The sequence below is a fragment of the Arachis duranensis genome, chromosome 6 (genome assembly GCF_000817695.3).
Source record: "Arachis duranensis cultivar V14167 chromosome 6, aradu.V14167.gnm2.J7QH, whole genome shotgun sequence".
Classification (NCBI taxonomy): Eukaryota; Viridiplantae; Streptophyta; class Magnoliopsida; order Fabales; family Fabaceae; genus Arachis; species Arachis duranensis.
In genome coordinates, this window is record NC_029777.3 from 49512130 (window position 1) to 49518988 (window position 6859).

Below are 6859 nucleotides of genomic sequence, written 5' to 3' on the forward strand. Positions count from 1 at the left end.
GGCAACACCAAACTTAGAATGTAACCATATGCCAATTTATTGAATTTAAACAAAGCAAAGAACGAAAACAAAGCAGAGAAGAAATTATACCTACGGTTGGGTTACCTCCCAACAAGTGCTCTTTTAGTGTCATTAGCTTGACATGTTGTTCCTCACTTTCTTCCTCTTCTTCCAGTTGGTTAAGAGGAATGACTCCAAGAGGGGAGAAGTTTCAGCTAATGTCCCTTGTTTTGGCCTCTTCTCAGCAAGCTTCCTTTTGAATTTGGCTTGATTGAGCTTGCTTGCTGGACCAGGGACATGATTGGTGCTTTTGTTAGTTGCCTTCACTTCTTGGATGTCAAGACATGGTTGCTGTGTGATTTTTGGAGTTTGATCTTCATCCAGAGCCTTTTGAATTGGTGGTTCAATGAGCTTGTCCTTCATGTGCCTCTCTGTTTCCCTTGAGTTTGGACGTTCTTGATTATCCTCCTCACTAGCTTGTTCTTCCACTTCCTCTTTTACACTCAACATTTGCTTTAATAGCTCTTTCATGGAGGAGGTTTGTTGATCTTCCCAAGCTTTCTTCATCTCCTCTTCATATCTTTCAATCATGGATTCAAGTGTTGAGGTATTTTGGTCTAGGGAAGTTTGTGAGAGTTGTGAGTTGTCATGTGCTCTTGTCATCTCAAGTGGCTTCTGTGAATATGCAAGTTCAGGTTCAAATGTTTCCACCACCTCTTTTTTCTTCACTAAAAATCCACTTGACTCAGTAGCCTATTCCTCTTGTTTTTCCTCCTTCTTCGTTGCACTCACCAATTGAGCTAGCTGCACTTCCATGTTTTTGAGGGAGTTTTCTTGTTCTTTCCAAACTTTTGTTGTCTTCTCCTCATATCTTTTGAGCATGGACTCAAGCTTTGAGAACCTTGAGTGGTTCATGGAAGTTTGTGTGAGTGGTGAGTTTTGAAAGGGGCTTTCTGTTGAAGCATGGTCAAGTGATGATATCTTTGGATGAATATCATATGGAGCATTAGAATTCCCTTCCCAGCCTCCATTAGAATCATGACTTGCATCATTTTGTGTTGGAAGGAAATATCCCATATGGTTCTCTTGCTCATCTTGTGTTTCTGAAGCGAATCTCCATGAATTGGAGTGCTCAGAATGTGTATTCTCTTGGTGATATTCCCAGCCATCATTAGAGATCGGTGATGGTGGGTGATATCCCATAAAATTTTGTTTGACCATAAGATGAGTTGAACTCCATTTGTATTTTGTAAACATCAATGAAATTTGAAATTCATGTCACAGAGATAGAATTTCTTAGTGAGGCAATAACTCAAACACCTTGCTATCAATTTAAAACAGAGAACAAAAACAAAAAAAATGCTTGATCTAGACCTCTCACCCACTTAATCATTGTTGATCTAATCAATCCCCGGCAACGGTGCCAAAAACTTGATGGTGTTTTTGTGGAAAAATAAATTTCCAACACACAAATCCAACCAGCAAGTATACCGGGTCGCATCAAGTAATAATAACTCACTTAGAGTGAGGTCGATCCCACAGGGATTGATGGATCAAGCAACTTTAGTGGTTGATTAGTTTAGTCAAGCTAACATTAAGTGAATTGTGTGAAGTTAATCAATGGAAAGTAAATTGCAAGGAATTTAAAAGATGCAGAAAATAAAATTGCAGGAAACTTAAAGAACAAGAAAGTAAAAGAGCTGAAACTTAAATTGCACGAAATGTAAATTGCATTAAATGTAAAGGAGATTGGGTGCAGGAAATTTAAAATTCAACAAGAAAATGTAAAGAGCAATCAAGCAGAGAAGTAAAAGATGAAGTGCAATAGATTTAAACAGAAATGAAAAATTGCTTGAAGAAGCAACACAGAATGTAATTAAGCTCAATTGTGAAATTTAAAGAGACAAGATCTCAGGGAATCAATGAGACTAGAAAACAAGTCTAGATCTCAATCCCTTCCTTGATCAAAGTAGAAAGCAGATTGAAGAAGAAAGAAAGATGGAAGCCGTAAATGGGAATGCAGATTCAACTTTCAATTCTTAGAAATTATGCAGAAGATGAACAAAGATGGATTTCAGATTAAAGATTGAAACATAATTCCTCCAACCTCAATCCAAAATTTCAAAACAGAAATTAAAACTAAGAGAGAGAAAGAGCTCTCAAATCCTAATACTCCCTAGTGGAGCTAGCCTCTTTCTAATCCAGCTCCTTTTAGAGCCAACCTCCCCTCCGAAATGAGGATGATGCCCTTTATATAGGCTTCTTTTACAAAATGAAAATAAAATGAAATTGAAATTAAAAACAAATTCACAAAAATGAAATTTCTAATCTAGCTTCTCTGTGTGCCTTTGAGTCATGTTGAGTGGGCTTTTGCTTGCTTTGGATTTGAGGGAGAATGGGTCTTGGATGGCCTTGATTCAATTTGGTGAGGAATTGAATTTATATGAAATTGAACTTTTGGCCCATGATTATTTGCTCCCAGGAGGCTGGAATTTTAGCCCATATGTTGCTCCCAGGAGGCTGCCCTGCCCTTGTGAAGGGCAGGACAGAAAATGGTGCATGCGTCCCTTGGTGCGTGCGTGTTGGTGCTGTAGGATGCTGCCCTGCCCTTGTGGAGGGCAGGGCAGAGTTTTTTGGTGCGCCAGATTCTGCTGCCCGTGCGTGCTGATGCTGCCGAGACCCCCTTGGTGCGCCAGATTCTACCCGCTGGCCGTGCACCACAAAATGCTGCCCTGCCCTCACAGATGGCAGGGCAGTGTTTCCAAAAGTGAAGTTCCAAGTTCGAAACTTGGTGGACGTGACATGCTTCCCTGGGCCATGCCAATTTTGTGTTCCATGCACCAATAAATGCTGCTCTGCCCTTCACAAGGGCAGGGCAGCGCAAGCTTTCCTTGTTCTTGGGTGAGGTCCCAAGTTCGAAACTGGTGAAAGCACTTGAGGAGGCAATTTTCCTTGATTTTCCATGAAGAGCACGACATTGCCCTACTCTCCAAGAGGGCAGGGCAGAAAATTGAGCGCTACTTTGCTTTGGAGTGAGGCTCCAGCTTCGAACCTTGGTGGAAGCACATTGGTTTATTTTTGCTTATTTTTTTGCCCTTAAAGATGCCTTTCGTTCTTGCCTCAATTGTATGCCAAATATGGATTGCTATATATCGTTGGAAAGCTCTGAATGTCAGCTTTCCAATAGCGAAAATTTGCTTCCAACCTCACTTTGTTTCATCATGATATTGCCCTGCCCTTGGCAAGAGCAGGGCAGTGTGCGCTGATTGCTTATTCACCTTTGATTTGGTCATGGGCCACGCTTTTAAAAGCGTGGCCTAAGGCTCCAAAGTGTGCTCCAACTTCAAAGTGTGTCCCAAAGCTCTTTTTTTCTCCTTTTTTTGTGCTTCTTTGCTTCTTTTTCTTCTTATTTCCTACAAGATTTATAAAATTAAAATATCAAGAAAATATATCATTTAATTACAAAAGCATTCAATATTTAAGCACAAATCATCAGTTTCTTGTATGAAAAAGCATAGAAAAATAGGTATATGATGACTTGTCATCAGGGGCAAGTATCAACCTAATCCCTACATCCACTATCAGAAAGCTTAGCTAGACTGAAAAGGTCAAACCAACCAGGATATGTCTTCGTTCACCTTTTCCACTGACTTTGTAGTGCTGGAAATGGAGGAGCACAAGAGTGTAACTCTCATTCTAGGAAGACATTTCCTAGCAACTAGACGAACTCTCATTGACGTCCAAAAAGGGGAAGTAACCTTGAGAGTCAATGAGGATGAGTTTAGGCTGAATGCTATTGAAGCAATGAAGCACCCAGACACATCAAAAGACTGCATGCGTGTTGATATTATTGACTCCCTGGTATAGGAGATCAGCCTAATCTCGAATCAGAGCTAGAGGATATCTTTAAAGATGTTCAGCCTAATCTGGAAGAACCAGAAGAAATAGAAGAACCTCTGAAAATTCCTCAAGAAGAGGAGAAACCTCCTAAACCCGAGCTCAAACCATTACCACCATCCCTAAAATATGCATTTTTGGGAGAAGGTGAAAATTTTCCTGTAATCATAAGCTCTACCTTAGAGCCACAGGAAGAGAAAGCACTAATTCAGGTGCTGAGGACACACAAGATAGCTCTTGGGTGGTCCATTAGTGATCTCAAGGGCATTAGCCCAGCCAGATGCATGCACAAGATCCTACTGGAGGATAATGCCAAACCAGTGGTTCAACCACAAAGGCGGCTGAATCCAGCCATGAAGGAGGTGGTGCAGAAGGAGGTCACTAAATTACTAGAGGCTGGGATTATTTATCTCATTTTTGATAGCCCCTGGGTGAGCCCTGTCCAAGTTGTACCCAAAAAGGGAGGCATGACAGTGGTTCATAATAAAAAAATGAACTGGTTCCTACAAGAACAGTTACAGGGTGGCGTATGTGTATTGACTACAGAAGACTCAATACTGCCACAAGAAAGGATCATTTTCCTTTACTATTATAGACCAAATGCTAGAAAGGCTAGCAGGTCATGACTATTACTACTTTCTAGATGGCTACTTAGGCTACAACCAAATTGCAGTAGATCCCCAGGATCAAGAGAAAACAGCATTCACATATCCATCTAGAGTATTTACCTACAGAAGGATGCCATTTGGTCTGTGTAATGCACTGGCAACCTTTCAGATATGCATGCTATCTATTTTCTCTGATATGGTGGAAAAATTTCTGGAAGTCTTCATGGACGACTTCTCAGTATTCAGAGATTCATTCAGCTCTTGTCTTAACCATCTAGCACTTGTTCTGAAAAGGTGCCAAGAGACCAACCTGGTTTTAAACTGGGAGAAATGTCACTTTATGGTGACTGAAGGAATTGTCCTTGGACACAAAATTTTGCAAAACCCCTAAGCAACCTGCTTGCTGCTGATACGCCATTTAGCTTTGACACAGAATGTCTGCAAGCTTTTGAGACTCTGAAGGCTAAGTTGGTCACAGCACCTGTCATATCTGCACCAGACTAGACATTACCATTTGAATTAATGTGTGATGCCAATGACCATGCTATTGGTGTAGTATTAGGACAGAGGCATAATAAGCTTCTACACGTAATTTACTATGCTAGCCATGTTCTAAATGATGCACAGAAGAATTATACAACCACAGAAAAAGAGCTGCTTGCAGTGGTTTATGCCATTTACAAGTTTAGATCCTATCTAGTAGGATCAAAAGTGATTGTGTACACTGACCATGCTGCTCTTAAATATCTACTCACAAAGCAAGATTCAAAACCCAGGCTCATAAGATGGGTGTTGCTTCTGCAAGAGTTTGATATAGAAATAAGAGACAGAAAATGGACAGAGAATCAAGTAGCAGATCACCTGTCCCGGATAGAACCAGTAGAAGAGATGTCTCTCCCTCTAACTGAGATCTCTAAAACCTTTCCGGATGAGCAACTCTTTGTCATTCAGGAAGTGCCATGGTTTGCAGACATTGCAAACTATAAAGCTGCAAGATTCATTCCCAAGGAGTACAGCAGGCAGCAAAAGAAAAAATTACTTTCTGATGTGAAGTACTACTTGTGCGATGAACCATATCTCTTTAAGAGATGTGCAGACGGAATAATCCATAGGTGCGTGCCTAGAGAAGAGGCACAGAAGATCCTATGGCATTGCCATGGATCACAATATGGAGGACATTTCGGAGGTGAGTGAACAGCCACCAAAGTCCTCCAATGTGGCTTCTAATGGCCTACACTTTATAGAGACTCCCGAGAGTTTATACGTAACTGTGACAGTTGCCAGAGACCTGGTAATCTGCTTCATGGTTACACCATGCCTCAACAAGGGATCTTAGAGATTGAGTTGTTTGATGCATCGGGTATTGACTTCATGGGCCTTTCCCAGCATCATATTTAAACACTTACATTCTGGTGGCAGTAGACTATGTATCTAAATTGGTGGAGACAATTGCAACACCCATTAACGATACTAAGACAGTACTGAAGTTCATCAAGAAACATATCTTTAGCAGATTTGGTGTCCCTAGAGCACTAATCAGTGATGGAGGCACTCATTTCTGTAATAAACAGCTTTATACTGCCATGGTCTGATATGAAATTAGCCACAAGGTGGCAACTCCATATCATCCAAAGACCAATGGGCAAGCTGAAATCTCTAATAGAGAACTAAAAAGAATCCTAGAATGGACTATAATTACCCGTAGAAAGGATTGGGCAAAGAGCTTGGATGATGCTCTATGGGCATACAGAACAGCATTCAAGACTCAATGGAAAGCAATTTTGAGCAAGAATGCTTAGAACTGAGACTAGATTAAAGCTCAGAAAGGTCCAGCTAAAGACAATAAAGAAGCGCTTGCTGGGAGGCAACCCAGCCATTACTATAGTTTATTTGTCATTTAAATAATAATTATAGGAGTTTAATAAATTATCATCAAAATTAATTCTCATTTACAGGAGGTCACAGAATTATAGAAGGGTTCAGAGCAGAGAGCAGAGAAAAGAAGCTCACTGGCACGAAAATGCCAGTAAGAGGCACTTCTGGGCGTTTAACACCAGTAAGAATAATCTCATTTCATCATTGCAATTCATGCTTTAATTGATGAATATCATAGTACATTCCTTTGAAATGAGTTTGTGCTGGATTTCAGGTGGAGAAGACATCAAAAATGGGAAGGAAAACAACAAAACAAGTGGGGCATGTGAAGCAGGCGTGCCACTTGGAACAAATGCCACAAAAATCTATTGGCGTGGCATGCCAGAAGCTGGGCGTGGCATGTTGGTACAACATTCCAGAGAGCAAAATTCAAGGCCATCAAAGGGGCGTGGCACGCCAGGAGCAGGGCGTGGCACGTG